The following is a 17,694-nucleotide window of genomic DNA, read 5'->3' as shown; positions in this document are numbered from 1 at the left end:
TGGTAATTGGCTTACTTCCTCCTCTCCTGTGAGAGTTTCATATTTATTCTTACCCCCTTTTTCCATTTGATATTCCTCTGGAACAATCTCATTGACTATCCCATGGCAATCTGTTTAGAAGACCTTTTGCCTGTGAGAGCACCTAGCCCCTAAATGTAAGCAAGTTATCCATGATTATAAGAGGAGCCAAGCCTTCATCAAAATCTGTTGGTCTGCTAAAAATGCCTCTCAAACAGCGGATTAAGTTTCGTGCCACATGTATAGACCCTTTCACTCCTGTAAAGAGTTTGGTTTGACCAACAGCATTAGGAAGGCTGATGTCCAGGATGTTGCCAATGTAACACTGAAAGTTGTTGTTTGTTTCACATACCTACGTTCCACAATCACCAGAAATCTGTCATGTGATCCTGAAAGGGGAAGCAGTGGTATTGTCGCTAGACTTGTAACCTGGGTTCAAATCCCACCATGGCAGATGGTGAAATTTGAACGCAATAAAAATCTGGATTAAGTCCATTTGAGTTTAATAAGAAATAGGAGCAGGAGTAGGCCATCTAGCCCTTCGAGCCTGCCCCGCCATTCAATAAGATCACGGCTGATCTGTCGTGGCTCAGTTCCACATTCCCGCCCTCTCCCCATAACCCTTAATCCTCTCTCTTATCAAAAACCCATCAACCCGCGTCTTAAAAATATTTAGCGAGGTAGCCTCACCCTACCTGGCTTATTAGTATCCTTCAGTGAAGGAAATCTGCCGTCCTTGCCTGGTCTGGCCTACATGCGACTCCAGATGCACAGCCATACAGTTGACCGTTAAATGCCTTTGGGGATGGGCAATAAATGCTGGCCCAACCTACAATGCCCACATTCCTGGATTTAAAAAAAACAACATATGCATTGCAAAACTGCAACTTTTGAATGGACCTACCTTGCATTAAATTGATCTTTCTCTGGACCCTAGCTATGACTATAACACTACATTCTGTGCACACTAGTTTCCTTCTCTATGAACGGTATGCTCTGTTTGTATAGTGCATAAGAAACAATACTTTTCACTGTATACTAATACATGTGACAATAATAAATCAAACATTCATGTCCAGGCTGAGTCAGAGTATGTGGAATGATGACAACCTGACTGAGAACATCAACTGAGTCCATTAAGTTTGCATCATCAGCATACTCCTTTACAGTGGTGAGACTGGGAGAAAAAACTGAATGGTTTCCACCTTCATACTCAGACGGGACATCTCTTGATGGGACAGGGACACCAGCAAGGTCCTGGAGTGTGCTAATTCCAGTAATATCTGTCCTGGCATTCCACTGGATGGTTGACGGTGTATACCGAAAGACTTCTGTACGGTAAACTGACTGATGTGTCACAATCTCTTGGATGTCTTTGTCTCTGCTACAAAGATACATACAAGTGAGATTCAAAGATTGTGGATATTGACACTGACGAGTGGGAGAAAGTCATTGACAACTGTGACCTCTTGGAGTTGACTTGTTTGAAACAGCATTGGAAAAGATGATTAGAAACACTTCGCAAGCTGATAAGAGAGCCCAGGTAATAGAGGTCAGCATATTATGTATCTTCTCTGCCCGCCTCCATTCTCTGCAGCAAATGCAGCAGTGACTGCCAGTCAGAATGGGCTCCTGAGCCACACCAGATGGTGTTTCGCACAGAGTTGACCACAGACTAAACCATAGTCTTGTCGGACAGAAGGCTGCCACTCTGACAAGAGAATATGGTGGCCTTACTGTTCCCTAACAGCAGTGATCCTTGCTGGAAACGAACATGAGACCTGACCAGTTTTATTCAGGGTCACTGAAGTCAAATGTAGAGGCCTTGTTTGACCTAGTTCAGCACAGTTCTGAGCTAAGACGTAGAGGATTGTCTTTATCTGCATAGCTCAGCTGTGGAGCTGGTTAAGTCTTGTCTAGCAAATTCTCTTGCAACGCAACCCAAATTAGACATTTGTAAAGGATTGAACTTATGTTTATCCTCTATTCAGCATCCAGGTTTTTGTTTTCTGTGAAATGCAAGTAGATGTTGCGTGCATAAATAGAATACCTCCATTGTACGATGAAAGGAAAATGTTATCTTTTTCATCAAATCTTAAACCTGTTGAAAACGTCATTCAATTATTTAAAATGCTTTTGCATTGAAATTAATTCATACATATTTCCAGATGAAAAAGATCTTGTATTTTTGGGAGCTATGATTGCTAACTAGCCAATAACTTAAATTCTGACAATCCTGTATTTCTAACTCTTTATTTGACTGAACATTGTAGCTAAAGCAGCTTTGTCAGATGGTGATTGAGAGGAGTTAAAGTTGAAAGTTGTTCTGTGTGCCTCGGTTAGTGATTTAAGTAAGTTGTCTAGAGGAAGCAGGAAATCACAAAATGAATAAGAAACTATGGGAGATAAATATCAATGTGAAAGGTTATCGGCTGTGCTTCCAAAAAGGACAGATGGGAATATTTTTTAATAAAATGCAAGTAGGAGCTGTGCAAGAGTAAACATAGAACATAGAACATTACAGCGCAGAACAGGCCCTTCGGCCCACGATGTTGCGCCGACCAGTTTTTTTTTTAAGAAAAAACACTGACCCACTAATCTAAACCAATCCCTTTTCGTCCATAAACCTATCCATAGATCTCTTAAACGCCCCCAAACTAGGCGCATTTACAACCGCAGCAGGCAGGGCATTCCAATCCCTCACCACCCTCTGGGTAAAGAACCTACCCCTGACATCCGTCCTATAACTACCACCCCTTAATTTAAAGCCATGCCCCCTCGTGCTAGCATTCTCCATCCGAGGAAAAAGGCTGTCACTATCCACCCTATCTAAACCTCTAATCATCTTATATGTTTCAATAAGATCCCCTCTTAGCCTCCTTCTTTCCAGCGAAAACAACCCCAAATCCCTCAGTCTCTCCTCATAGGACCTCCCCTGCATACCAGGCAACATCCTGGTAAACCTCCTCTGCACCCTCTCCAAAGCCTCCACGTCCTTCCTGTAATGTGGGGACCAGAACTGCACACAGTACTCCAAGTGCGGCCGCACCAGAGTTGTGTACAATTGCAACATGACGCTGCGACTCCTAAATTCAATCCCCCTACCAATAAACGCCAAGACACCGTATGCCTTCTTAACTACCTTATCTACTTGATTCCCAACCTTCAGGGATCTATGTACACATACACCTAGATCCCTCTGCTCCTCCACACTATTCAAAGTCCTCCCGTTAGCCCTATACTGAACACATCTGTTACTCCTACCGAAATGAATTACCTCACACTTCTCCACATTAAACTCCATCCGCCACCTCGCGGCCCAGCTCTGCAACCTGTCTAAGTCACCCTGCAAACTATGACACCCTTCCTCACAATCTACCACACCACCGACTTTGGTGTCATCAGCAAACTTACTAATCCACCCAACTATACCCTCATCCAGATCATTAATAAAAATTACAAACAGCAGTGGCCCCAAAACAGATCCCTGAGGCACACCGCTCGTAACCGAACTCCATGACGAATATTCACCATCAACCACCACCCTCTGTCTCCTATCTGCCAGCTAATTCCTGATCCAAGTACCTAGATTACCCCCAATCCCATACATCTGCATTTTCTGCAGAAGCTCACCATGGTGAACCTTATCAAACGCCTTACTAAAATCCATATATACCACATCAACTGCCTTACCCCTATCCACCTCTTTGGTCACTTTCTCAAAGAACTCAATAAGGTTAGTAAGGCACGACCTACCTGCTACAAAACCATGCTGACTGTCTCTAATCAATTCATTACTCTCCAAATAACTATAAATCCTATCCCTAATAATTCTTTCTAAAACCTTGCCCACAACAGAAGTAAGACTCACCGGTCTATAATTCCCGGGGAAGTCTCTGTTCCCCTTCTTAAACAATGGGACAACATTCGCTGTCCTCCAATCTTCCGGTACTATACCAGAGACCAACGATGACCTGAAGATCAGAGCCAGAGGCTCTGCAATCACCTCTCTAGCCTCCCAGAGAATCCTAGGGTAAATCCCATCCAGACCAGGGGACTTATCTATTTTCAAGCCCTCTAGAATATCCAGCACATCCCTGGTTTCAACTGCAATACTTTCTATTTTACACCCCTGCACCCCAGTGTCCTCCACAGCTACATTCATGTCCCCCTGCGTGAACACCGAAGAGAAATATTGGTTCAATGCCTCTCCAATCTCTTCCGGTTCCACACACAACTTCCCTTTACTGTCTATAACTGGCCCTAATCTTGCCCTAACCAACCTTCTGTTCTTGACATACCTATAGAATGCCTTAGGATTCGCCTTAATCCTATCAGCCAAAGTCATCTCATGTCCTCTTTTAGCCCTTCTTAACTCCCTCTTCAACTCCCTCCTAGCCAATCTAAAGCTTTCTAATGCACTACCTGAGCCCTCAAGCCTCATCCGAACATAAGCCTCCTTTTTCTTCCTAACCAACGAATCAACTTTTTTAGTACACCACGGTTCCCTAGCCCTAAAGGAACTTGAGTATTCATGCATCTTTGATATTGTCTGTAAAAGTTAGTGCACGCGTACCAAAAATAATCTGAAAGGCTAATGGATGTTAGGCTTTGATCTCAAAGGGGTTTCAGTTCAAGAGCTTGCGCTCTGTACCTAACACCATAGGAATACCTTCATTACATGGTGTGCATAAATTCAAGAAGACAGCTCATTGCTTCTTGAGGACAACTTTAGATGGGCAATAAATATTGCACGTTGCAGTGATGTTTGCAAACTGTGAATGAATAAGTAAAGAAAAACCTGTGTAGAAAATCTTGAACTTTGAAACACTTTTTTATATAAAGCTTTGGATATGAATATTTGAGATGGATAATTGTCACATTCGTTATGCAGTTTCTTTGTCTTGAGATTTGAATAGAATTCTTCAGCACAGGTATTTTCCTGTGAAAGTATATATGTCTGAGAATAATTCCTTTAATGTAGACCATAACATTGAGCAAATTAATTAGATCATAAAGGTGATACCAAATTTCTAACCTGACTTTAATTTTGTGCCTTAGCATATAAAATTTGGTTAGAAGAAGGCTAGCTGAATGCATGGAAATGGTTGATCTTTCTGCTGAAGCGAGCAGTGCACATTTAGTTTGCAGAATATTTAATTTTGACAAAAGTTTGCAAGCTTTATATTAATGTCTATTTCTTCAAACTTAGTTTTAGAAAGTGTGTTTGTAAACAGTATATATTCAACACAAAAATTGCATCTTATGTTTCTGTTTCAAGTGACAAGTCAGTCTTAAGTATTTATTGCTAAAATGTATAACTGGCTAGTTTTTGTTATGCGTAGTTGAAGTGCAATGCTCGTTGTTTGATCGCAAAGCTTAACCAGACTTTTAGGGAATAGTTCTTTCCTTCAGACATTCTGAAGTTGGGAATTGAATTTAGTGCTTTGCCAAGTTTAGAAGTGTTAGAATCTGTGCCAATATGATCCAGTCAGTTGAGAACGGTTACATATGAATTCCTAAAACTGCAAATTTATACCAAATATTATTTTTAACAAATGCCCTGACTAATGATTTAATTAGTTTATGGCAATGAAGGCAAATTTTAAAAAATTGTTTTGTATACTAGTATTTGTGGATGAATAAGCAATCTATCAGAAATTTTATGTGACTGTTGAATGGTGTTTGTTGATTGGAGTTGTAGTTCTTTTGTGTCTTTGTCACATTGAGGGTGTTTAACCAGTTCTCTTCAGCAAACCTTTTTTAAGTTTTTATAAAATGCATATCCTCATTTTTATCATCCCATGGTTGGAACACTCCATAGTCAGTGTGATGTCACTGGAGGAGTAATCTGGGGCCCATCCATATACTCTGGGGTTAATGATTCAAATCCCACCAAGGCAGCTGGTAGAATTTAAATTTTGATGAAATGTATAATATAAAGCTAGTCTCTGACACTTAACTTCCATTGTTGTAAGAACTCATCTAGGTCACTAATGTTGTTGACTCTTAACTGACCTCCGAAATGGCTTAGCATTCCATTTTGTTCAAGGGCAATAAGGTATGAGCCCTTGTTGGTGACACCCAGATCCCATGAAATAATAGATAAACCTACCATTCATCCAGAATATTTCTCCTTGTGTTTTTACTTGCATTAAAGTTTGTATACCTATCATCTCTAGGTACTCTAAGAAGGGTATATTTTGTATAGCACGCAAGAAACTATACTTTTCACTGTATCCCAATACATGTGACAATAATATGTCAAATCAAAGTATTCGTGCGCCAGTATTTTTGCTCATTGTGCAGAGTCTCTTCAATTTAGCCTCTTGTGAGTTAAACTAAAATGACTTTAGAGAAACCTATTCCAATAACCAGTGAATGTCTTGGCCTTACAAAATTTATAATACAAGATTCTTTTTTTGTCCCCCTTGGATAGTGAATTTGTCTCTGCTTTGCTCCTCCAAGAGGCTCAGGCTAAAATTGACTTGTGACGATGAATAACTGCAAAAATTGCCTCTCATAATCAAACAATGAAGGACTGTTTTCAGTTGTGTGTGAATGACTTCTGGCAGCTTGACTGCCTATGACCTCAGAAATTGCATGTAGTTTGTTTGAGACTGTTGGAGGGTTTCTTCAGGATTAGTTCATCTATTGCTCTGCTTTTATTGTGTGTGAGCTAAGGAGTAAACTGTTTTTACTATTATGTAACTGATACTTACTTACCTACTTTGCATATTTTAATGGACTTTTAGTAAGAACTTTTTTCTGGATGCCTGAATACAATTGAACATCTTGACTAGTTTTCATTTCATCTCGGCAATTTTATTTTAACAGGTTGCAAATTTTCATGGTTTATGAAATCTGAAAATTCTAGACAAGGGCATGTGGTTGCTTATTAAATTGAAATTCATGTGCAGCTAGTCTTCTGTTTGACCCCAAGAAGAGCTTCAATTCCCTTGGTTCTTGTGGTCTGATGAAATGTCACCTGAATTAGCTGTTTTCATCTCCAAATTATTGCTGCCAAACCTGCTGTTTATTTCTAGCATTTAAGGCCAGGGAAGTAGCATCTGCTGTGGACCTGTTGTGGTGATAGGCGAACTGTAGTGGACTCGAGCAGTCTGGTAGGCAAAAATTGCTGTATGCCATAATTAATCTTTTGAAGCACTTCACAGTGATGGATGTCAGAGTCTCCAGACAATAGTCATTAAGGCATGCTGCCTGGCTTTTCTTTGGTACCAGATGATGGTTGTCTTCTTAAAGCAGATAGGGACTTCAGATTGGTGTGAAAAGAAGTTGAAGGTATCTGCGAATATACCCCTGCCAGCTGGTCCAAGCAGGAGCTGGCTGCTCGCCTGGATACCCAATCTGGGTGAATTGCTTTCTATGGGTTGACTTCTCAGAAGTCTGCTTTGACATCTGCAATGGTGACCTCGGATACCAGTTCGTCTGAGGCTTCCGGGGTGGAGGGCGTGCTTGCACTGACCTCATGCCAAATGGGCATTAAATGCATTCAGCTCATTGGGGAGGGGTGCATTGGAGCCAGTGATTTTACTGCCTTCATCTTGTAGCTCATGTCCTGCACACCTTGCCGTGTGGCTAGCTTGGGATTCTAGCTTGGTCAGGTACTGTCTTTTGGCATTTATGGAGTCCCTGTGTAGTTCCACCGGTTGGTATTGAATTTCAGCAGATAGTTCAGGAATTGGTGGGGGATGTGGCAGTGGTTGGGTGGGGTGACTTGTTGTAATCACATCTCAGCTGAAATTCTATTACCGTTGATGTGTGCAATCTCCAGCATTAAGTAGTAACCTACCTTTCACCACCACCTCTAGTCCAAGGGTGTTGAACTCAATTGTAATAGTTTAAAGAGGAATAAAAAACCAGACAGAGTAACCAGCATGTAGCTCCTGGGCTCCCTTGTCGGTGTACCTGCACAAGGTGAACTATAGAGGTTCAAGAAGACAGTTTACCACTGTCTTGAGGACAAGTGGGGTTTGCCAAAATATTATAACCTTGTCTCTACAGCTCTGTCACATTACATAAAATAATTTTTTTTAAATTCAGGAAATTAAAGCCCAGTCTTTCCTCTATGTTTGACCCAACACCACACTATAAAATAACTGCTAAACCATGAAAGAACTGCACTGAGAAGCTGTAATCCAGTTGTTTGAAATCAGTCATATTTGACTTCCTATCCTTGAGGAACTGATTCCATTTTTATTATCTTACCACACCTCACCAAAAATCTGATTGCTTCTGAAAAAGAAAACGATGGGCAGACTTGGACCAAACATGGACAAAAGAGGTTAATTCCAGAGTTGAGTTGAGAGTGACTGCTAATAACATTAAGGCAGAGTTTGATCAATTTCAGCACAATAGTATTGAAGTAAATGAGAATCTGGGCAACTGTGCATTGGTGGGAGCCATAGCTAGCAGAATAGAAGAGATAGTGATAGTATTGGAGGCTACTGATCTTAGCCCCAGGACATTGCTGCCAGAATTTCTTGGCAAAGTATTCTCAGACCAACTATCTTGAACTGTGCCATCAGAGATCTTCTCTCTAATATACAGTCAAAACTGGGGATATTTGTGATTTCAGTGTTTTGTTGTACACGTTTTTCTCATTTCTAACTCTGACCATATTGGATAAATATAGTTTTACTCTGAATTTTTATTACCCAGGCCTGTTTCAACCAAGTGTTTCTATTTATCTACATTTAAAATTCAATTTCTAAGTAAAAATTTATTTTCTAAAATATACGAACAAATCAGATATTTGCAACAATATGCATACATTTTAAGGTGGCAGGATGTATTGGAAGTAATTAGCAAATCATATGGGACCTTGGGCTCCATAAATAGAAGTATTAAGTACAAAAGCAGTAACGTTATGCTAAAGCTTTTATAAACCTCTGGTGAGGCTACATCTGTATTCTGCCTAATTATGGTCACCATACATCAATGATGTGAGGGTCCTTGAGAAGAGATGTATTGGAATAGGTTAACATTTATCGTAGAGAAAATGTTAGAATCTATTATTCAAGTCCAAAGATGTATGGGTTAGGTTGATTGGCCATGCTAAAAAAAGTTGCCCCCTAGTGTCCTGAGATGTGTAGGTTAGAGGGATTAGTGGATAAATATGTAGGGATATGGTGTAGAGCCTGGGTGGGATTGTGGTTGGTGCAGACTCGATGGACCAAATGGCACCTCTCTGCACTGTAGAGTTTCTATGATTCTAAGAAGACACTCTTGCAAGATACTTAATAAAATTCAAGGTAATCAGACAGCGTCAACATGGTTTTGTGAAAGGGAAATTACATTTAACCAATTTATTGGAGTTCTTTGAGGGAGATGTGCTTTGGATAGATGGGAACCAGTGGATGTAACGTACTTAAATTTCGAGAAGGCACTTGATAAAGTGCCGCACCAAAAGTTATTGTGGAGAATAAAAGCTCATAGTGTAGGGGATAACATATTGGGGTGGATAGAAGATTGGCTAGCTAATAGGAAGCAATAGATATAAATCGGTCTTTTTCTAGTTAGCAAGATGTAATGACTGGGGTCAATGCTGAAGCCTCAATCTTTTATAATTTACGTAAATGACTTGGGTGAAGGGACCAAAGGTATGGTCGCTAAATTTGCTGATGAAACAAAGATAGGTAAGAAAGTAAGTTGTGAAGAGGACATGAGACTTCCAGCGGATATAGATAGGTTAAGTGAGTGGCAAATGGAGTATAAGGTGGGCAAATGTGAAATTGGCAGGAAGAATAAAAAGCAGCATTTATGTAAATGTTGAGAGATTGCAAAGATCTGTGATGCAGAGGAGTCTGGGTATCCTACGGTTTGAATAGCAAAAGGTTGTACCTACATGCTAACAAGTAATTAGGAAAGCCAATAGAATGTTATTTATAGCAAGGGATGTTATGCTTCCGTTGTACAGCACACTAGTAAAATCAAGTCTGTGTACAGTAGTGTTCTTCTTGTTTAAGGAAAGATGTAAATGGATATCTCTGGGCTACTGCCTGAAGCGAGTGCAGACGGGCGTAAGGTTGATAAGATTAAGGAAGTGAATGGGTGGCTCAGGGATTGGTGTGGGAGGAATGGGTTTGAATTTATGGGGCATTGGCATCAGTATTGGGGTAGGTGGGATGGGGTTGGTCTGAACCGTGCTGGGACCAGAGTCCTGGCGAATCATGTAAATAGGACTGTAGACAGGGCTTTAAACTAATTTGGGGGGGGGGGGGGCGGCGGCGGCGGGGAGGGTGTGAGGGTAGGTGACATTACGGGGTCTAAAGTTAAGGACAGGGTACAGGTAAGGGAAGAGGCCGAGGATGTCCCATTAATAAAGGGAGTAGGGGGCGTGAGTATGGTTGGTGGCGTTCTGGCAAATAGGGTCTAGGTGAAGGCTGGGATGAAGGCACTTTATCTGAATGCACGAAGCATTCAGAATAAAGTGGATGAGCTGGTGGCGCAGATCAGCACAAATGGATATGATCTGGTGGCCATTACAGAGACGTGGCTACAAGGTGACAGGGACTGGGAGCTGAATGTCCAGGGGTATCAAGTGTTTAGGAAGGATAGGCGGGAGGAAAAAGGGGGGGGCGTAGCTTTGATGATTAAGGATAGCATCAGGATGGTAGCAAGGGATGATATAGGAACCAAAGAGCAGAACGTGGAATCGTTGTGGGTGGAGATTAGGAACAGCAAAGAGAGGAAGACGCTGGCAGGTGTCGTCTATAGGCCCCCGAATAATCTGGAGGTGGGGCGGGCTGTTAACGTGCAAATAAGTGCGGCGTGCAGGAATGGAACGGCCATAATTATGGGAGATTTCAATCTACATATTGATTGGTCAACCCATGTTGGACGTGGTGGGCTCGAGGAGGAGTTCTTGGAATGCTGCCGGGATAGTTTCCTTGAACAGTGTGTGTTTGGAGCCGACGAGGGAGCGAGCTATCTTGGATCTGGTGTTATGTAATGAGGTGGGTAGAATTAGGGACCTTGTGGTGAAGGATCCTCTTGGGGAGAGTGATCATTGTATGGTGGAGTTTCTGGTGCAGATGGAGGAGGAGAAAGTGGGTTCCCGGACACGCATCCTTTGTTTGAACAGAGGGGAGTACGGTAGGATGAGAGAAGAGTTGGCGAATGTTGACTGGGGGAGCATGTTGGAAGGTAGGTCTGCTGAGAAGCAGTGGAGGATCTTTAAGGAGATCTTTCTTGGTGCTCAGCAGAAATTTATTCCGATGGTTAAAAAGGACCGTAGGAGGAGAGGTAATAAGCCGTGGATAACGAAGGAGGTGAAGGAAAGTGTTAAATTAAAAGCGGAGGCGTTTAGAGTAGCTAAGAGTAGTGGGCGAGAAGAGGATTGGGAGAGGTTTAAATGTCAACAAAGATTGACAAAGAAGTTGATAAAGAAGAGTAGGAGAAACTATGGAGCTGGGCTAGCGCTTAATATAAAAAAGGATAGCAAGAGTTTTTATAAATATATAAAAAGGAAGAGGCTGGCTAGGGTGAATGTTGGACCCTTAGAGGATGAGAGGGGGGACTTAGTGGTAGGGGATGGGGAAATAACTTTTTTGTTTCTGTCTTCACAGAGGAAGACGTGAATAATTTGCCGGGTGTTAGCGATGGAAAGGTGGTAGGACTGGAGAGTCTCGATGACATTATTGTTACTAGTGAGGCGGTGCTCGACAGACTGGAGGGACTGATTGTGGACAAGTCCCCAGGACCGGATGGAATGCATCCGAGGGTTCTGAAAGAAATGGCGGAGGTGATAGTGGATGCCTTGGTGGTTATTTTCCAAACGTCGCTGGATTCCGGGGAAGTGCTGGAAGATTGGAAAACGGCTAATGTTACACCGTTGTTTAAGAACGGTGCCAGGCAAAAGGCAGGGAATTATAGGCCAGTTAGTTTAACGTCTGTTGTAGGTAAAATGTTAGAATCCGTCATCAAGGAGGAAATAGCGAGGCGTCTTGAGGGGAATCGCTTGATAGAGCAGACGCAGCACGGTTTTGTTAAGGGGAAGTCGTGTCTGACAAATTTATTGGAGTTCTATGAGGATGTGTCTAGGGCGGTGGATAGAGGAGAGCCAGTGGATGAGGTCGGTCTTGATTTTCAGAAGGCGTTTGACAAGGTACCTCACAAGAGCTTATTGCAGAAGGTAAGGGGGCATGGAGTTGGGGGTAGGGTGTTAGCGTGGATAGAGGATTGGTTGTCAAATAGGAGGCAGAGAGTGGGGGTCAATGGGTGCTATTCGGATTGGCGGTTGGTGACTAGCGGAGTGCCCCAGGGGTCGGTGCTGGGGCCTCTGCTATTTACCATTTATATAGATGAGACTCTAACGAGTACAAGCCTAGTTTATTCAGCCTCTCCTCATAGCTCAACCCCCTCAACTCCGGTATCAGCCTAGTAAACCTCCTCTGCACTCCCTCCAAGGCCAAAATATCTTTGCGCAGGTGCGGCGCCCAAAACTGCACACAGTACTCCAGCTGCGGCCTCACCAATGCCCTATACAGCTGCAGCAAGACCTCCCTACTTTTATATTCAATCCCCCTCGCTATGAAGGCCAGCATCCCATTTGCCTTCCTGACCACCTGCTGCACCTGCAAGCTGGGTTTTTGCGACTCATGCACAAGGACCCCGAGGTCCCTCTGCACCGTCGCCTGCTGCAGTTTTTCGCCCCGTAAGTAGTAGTCCTTCCTACCATTATTCCTACCAAAGTGGACCACCTCACACTTTCCAACATTAAATTCCATTTGCCATTTCCTGGCCCATTCGCCCAGCCTATCTAGATCCTTCTGCAGACTCTCCACACCCTCCGCACAATTTGCCGTTCCCCCAATCTTGGTGTCATCAGCAAATTTCGACACCCTACACCCGGTTCCCACCTCCAGATCACCTGTATAAATGGTAAAAAGCTGAGGCCCCAGCACCGAACCCTGGGGCACTCCACTAGTCACCATCCGCCAATCCGAATAGCACCCATTGACCCCCACTCTCTGCCTCCTATTTGACAGCCAATCCTCTATCCACGCTAACACCCTACCCCCAACTCCATGTCCCTCGACCTTCTGCAATAACCTCTTGAGGTACTTTGTCAAACGCCTTCTGAAAATCCAGAAAGACCACATCCACCGGCTCTCCTCTATCCACCGCCCTAGACACATCCTCATAGAACTCCAGTAAATTTGTCAGACACGACTTCCCTTTAATGAAACCGTGCTGCGTCTGCTCTATCAAGCAATTCCCTTCAAGATGCCTTGCAATTTCCTCCTTAATGACGGATTCTAACATTTTACCTACCACAGACGTTAAACTAACTGGCCTATAATTCCCTGCCTTTTGCCTGGCACCCTTCTTAAACAATGGCGTAACATTAGCCGTTTTCCAATCTTCCGGCACTTCCCCGGAATCCAGCGACGTCTGGAAAATAACCACCAAGGCATCCACTTCCAGCACCCTCGGATGCAATCCATCCGGTCCTGGGGACTTGTCCACAATCAGCCCCTCCAGTCTGTCGAGCTGGTGGAGGTGGAGAGACTTTTCCCGCTCAGAAAGGACAGTAGGACTAGGGGGCACAGCCTCAAGATAAAGGGGGGGCGGTTTAGAACGGAGTTGAGGAGGAACTTCTTCACTCAAAGGGTGGTGAATCCCTGGAATTCTCTGCCCGTTGAGGTGGTGGAGGCTGCCTTGCTAAATATTTTTAAGACGCGGGTTGATGGGTTTTTGATAAGCGAGTGGATTAAGGGTTATGGGGAGAGGGTGGGAATGTGGAACTGAGCCACGACAGATCAGCCATGATCTTATTGAATGGCGGGGCAGACTTGAAGGGCTAGATGGCCTACTCCTGCTCCTATTTCTTATGTTCTTATTTGAAGCAGTTCAGAGAAGGTTTATTAGACTAATAACTGGAATGGGTGATTTGTCTGAGGAAGGGTTATATTTAGTGAAAATTGGCAGAGTAAGAAGCAACTTCAAATCACAGAAATATAGAAAATAGGAGCAGAGTAGGCCATTTGGCCTTCAAATCTCTCCACCATCCAGTATGATCATAACTGATCCTCTTCCCAACACCATCCTCGCACTCTCCTCAACCCTTGACAGCAATCTATCTGTTTCTTCCTTAAGTATATTCAGTAGCTTGGCCTCCATGGCCTTCTACAGGCTCATCACATTTAAAATATTCTCCTAAGCCCTAAATGGCATAGTCATATTCATAGTCAGAGGTTTACAGCATGGAAACAGGCCCTTCGGCCAAACTTGCCTACAGCATCCTTTTTTTAACCACTAAGCTAGTCCCAATTGCCTGCGTTTGCTGCATATCCTTCTATACCCATCTTATGCGTGTAACTGTCAAAATGCTTTTTAAAAGACAAAACTGTATCCACCTCTATTACCTCTGGCAGCATGTTCCAGACACTCAGCACCCTCTATATGAAAAAATTGCTTTCTGGACCCTTTTGTATCTATCCCCTCTTACCTTAAACCTAAGATGCTAACTATCCAGCTGATCCATGCCCCTCATTATTTTGTAGACCTCTATAAGATCATTCCTAAGCCCCAGTCTATCCAGCCTCCTTATAACTCAAACCATCAAGTCCTAGTAGCATCTTAGTAAATCGTTTCTGCACTCTTCATAGTTTAATATCCTTTCCATAATAGGGTGACCAGAACTGTGCACAGAATTTCATCTCTGGCCTTACATATCTTGTCCAACTTCATTAAGACATCCCAACTCCTGTATTCAGTATTCTGACCAACGAAACCAAGTATCCCGAATGCATTCTTCACCAATCTATCCACCTGAGCATCCACTTTCAAGGAGCTATGAACTTGGTACCCCTAGATCTTTGTTCTATAACTCCCCAATTCCCTACTATAACTGAGTCCTGCCCTGGCTCGATCTACCAAAATGCATCATCTTTTATTTATCTGTGTGATCTGTATATTTAGTCTGTGCCCTTGTATTCTAGATCCTGTCCCTAGCTAGAGGGAATAACGCTTCTGCATCCAGTCTGTCCAGCCCTGTCAGAATTTTTTGATTAGATCCCCTTTAATTCCTTTAAATTCCATCAAACATATCCATTGTAGGAGTGGCACTTTGGTTAGCGCTGCTGCCTTGCAGCTCCAGGGACCCGAGTTTGATTTCTGGCTTGAATCACTGTGCAAAGTCTGCACATCTGCAGGAGTTTTCTCCAGGTGCTCTGGTTTCCTCAAACAGTCTGAAAAGATGTGCTGGCATTGGCTATGCTAAATTCCCTGTGTACCAAACAGGGACTAGAGTGTGGCGACAAGGGGATTTTTATGGTACCTTCGTTGTAGTGTTAATGTCAATCCTTATTTATGACAACTAAAAATAAAAAATACTGTTATGGTGCAATTTAAACTCACCATGATTTTTATTGGCTCCCATCAGCCATTCATCAAATTTCTTGGAGATGAAACCTGGGAAATTCTCCATTCCTATTCTAGCCCTCTGCCTACTTTTTAGTGCACGTTGGTGTTAGCTATAGTTAGCATGTTGTCCAACTCGCCTTGAATGTTGGCAATAAATCTACTCTGCACAGTTGGGAATTGCTGGCCTGTTTTGAAAGGAAAACCATATAGTTTTACTCTTGAAGCTTACACAATGCTTCTCATACTCATTAACCTATCTTACCACAAATGTCATAGCATGGAAATGAATTGCTTTCTTGTAAGTTTTAAAAGCTATGATTTCAGATCTCACAATCAGATTTCAAATGTTGAGCGGGTTTTGTCTGAAGATGGCAGTTAATTGACACTAGGACAGGAATTCTTTCAGATGCCCAGCAAAAATAAAAGATTTGGCGCTCAGCTAAATCTCCACTAAAAGCCACAGGACCGGAGAATCCCAGCTGTGGGCGAGGTCAGAGAATTTTGGCTTAGAAATATCATATACATGCAAATTTCACTCCATTTAAGGGTAGCTGTGGTTTAGGTACTCTACCGTCCTGTCTGCAGGGAATTGATGTAAATGGCCTGTTACTTAGCAAAATTTATTTTCTATATTCTATTTTAAATTCCTGATCTGTAAATAGCTTCAAGTATCGCTATGCTGAAAGCTTTCAGAATGCTCAACTTGGCTGTGATGTCTGTTGGAAAGTACTGAATATTCATGAAGTTGATGGAGTTGTTAAAGTGGAGTTGGGAATAAATTAGTACAAAATTTATGGTTGCTATCCTGAATTCAAGTCTTAAAGTGAGCCAGTATTTTAGCATTCTTTGAAGGTCACTGGCTTTTCATTGACTAAACTTTGGAGTTCAAGGGAGGCCTTTCAGTGGAAAGAAGGCAAAGAAATGTAAAAGCTGAAGGTCTGAAGTGCTTAATTTTTAAAATAACCATGGTCTGCTTAAGATTTTGAGACTTTATTAAACAAATGCTAAACTGAATTGATGTGACTCATTGGTATCTGCATCAAAAAGTAGCTAAGTGTATGAGCTGTTTTCTTGACTAATCCTACGAACTCTCCCCCCACCCTCTGCAGCCAATCCTTATGAATTAATTGATGTGAGACTCTGGGAAACCACACATCAAAGTGTGATATAGTTTGAGTGTTTTTACATGGGTAATTTTAAATTTACTCTCTAATATTGAAGGAACCTGGTATTTTAAAAATAGTATTGTTTTTTGTCCTGTGTTTTGTCACTGTTTAAGAAGAGGTTTTAATTGGACAATCAAAGTCCCTGCTTAACTTTGACTCAACATTGTTTCACTTTAACATTATTAATGAAGTTAATAAACTCATGATTTTTAGAACTGCAATTACAATGAGGACTGTCTGTATGGAGAAAGGAATTTGTAGTTAAAATAATTTGCTCACTTGTTTGTGCTTTAACACCCTGTTTATACTGGAATGCTGCACTCAAAATGTGCCGAGTTTCCCTGCCCTGATGATGCTGTTTCTGTTGTTGGCTGGTTTATTTCACTGATGAAATTGAACAAAATGTGTGAATGAAGGCTAGAGTTGACATTTTGACCCATTTTGGCAAACTGTAACTAGTGCAACACCACTATTTGCAATCCATATTGATGACTTTGAATGGATTGAATGTATTACAGCCAAATTTGCTGAATATACAAAGATAAGTAAGAAAGTAAGTTGTGAGGAGGACACACAAGTTGGTAAAAGGATATAGATGGGTTAAGTGAGAGGAGAAAAATTGGCAGATGGAGTTTAATGTAGAAATGTGTATGGCTGTTCACTTTGGTGGGAAGAATAGAAATGCAGAATGTTACGTGCTGTGGTACAGAGAGATCTGAGTGCCCTTGTATGTGAATCACAAAAGGTTGGCATGCAGATACAGCAAGTAATTTGGAACGCAAATAGATATTTGTCTTTACAAGGGGAATGAAGCATAAGAGTAGGGAAGTCTTGCGACAATAGTACTGGGTATTGGTGAGACCGCACCTAGATTACTGTGCATAGTTTTACTCACTTTACTTAAGGAGGGAAACACTTGCAATGAAGTAGCTCAGAAAAGTTCACTAGATTTATTCCTGGAATGTAGGGGTTTTCTTATGAGAAAAACTTGAGCAGATTTGGCCTCTCTCCATTGGAGTTTAGAAGAATGTGAGGATCTTATTGAAATGTGTAAGATTCTGAGGGGACTTGACAGGGTAGATGTTGAAAGGATACTTCCCCTCTGAGAGGACTGTAA

At 42.2% G+C, this 17,694-nt stretch overlaps 1 protein-coding gene across 2 annotated transcripts in view; it reads left to right on the top strand.

The window, feature by feature from the left end:
* The window catches only part of add1 (adducin 1 (alpha)), a 189,609-nt gene that overhangs the window by 43,249 nt on the left and 128,666 nt on the right, over positions 1-17,694 (top strand). The gene's annotated exons all lie outside the window — the stretch shown is intronic.

This window comes from Carcharhinus amblyrhynchos, unplaced genomic scaffold (genome assembly GCF_965287045.1).
Source record: "Carcharhinus amblyrhynchos unplaced genomic scaffold, sCarAmb.v2.hapA scaffold_61, whole genome shotgun sequence".
Lineage (NCBI taxonomy): Eukaryota > Metazoa > Chordata > Chondrichthyes > Carcharhiniformes > Carcharhinidae > Carcharhinus > Carcharhinus amblyrhynchos.
This window is presented reverse-complemented; position numbering and strand designations above follow the sequence as displayed.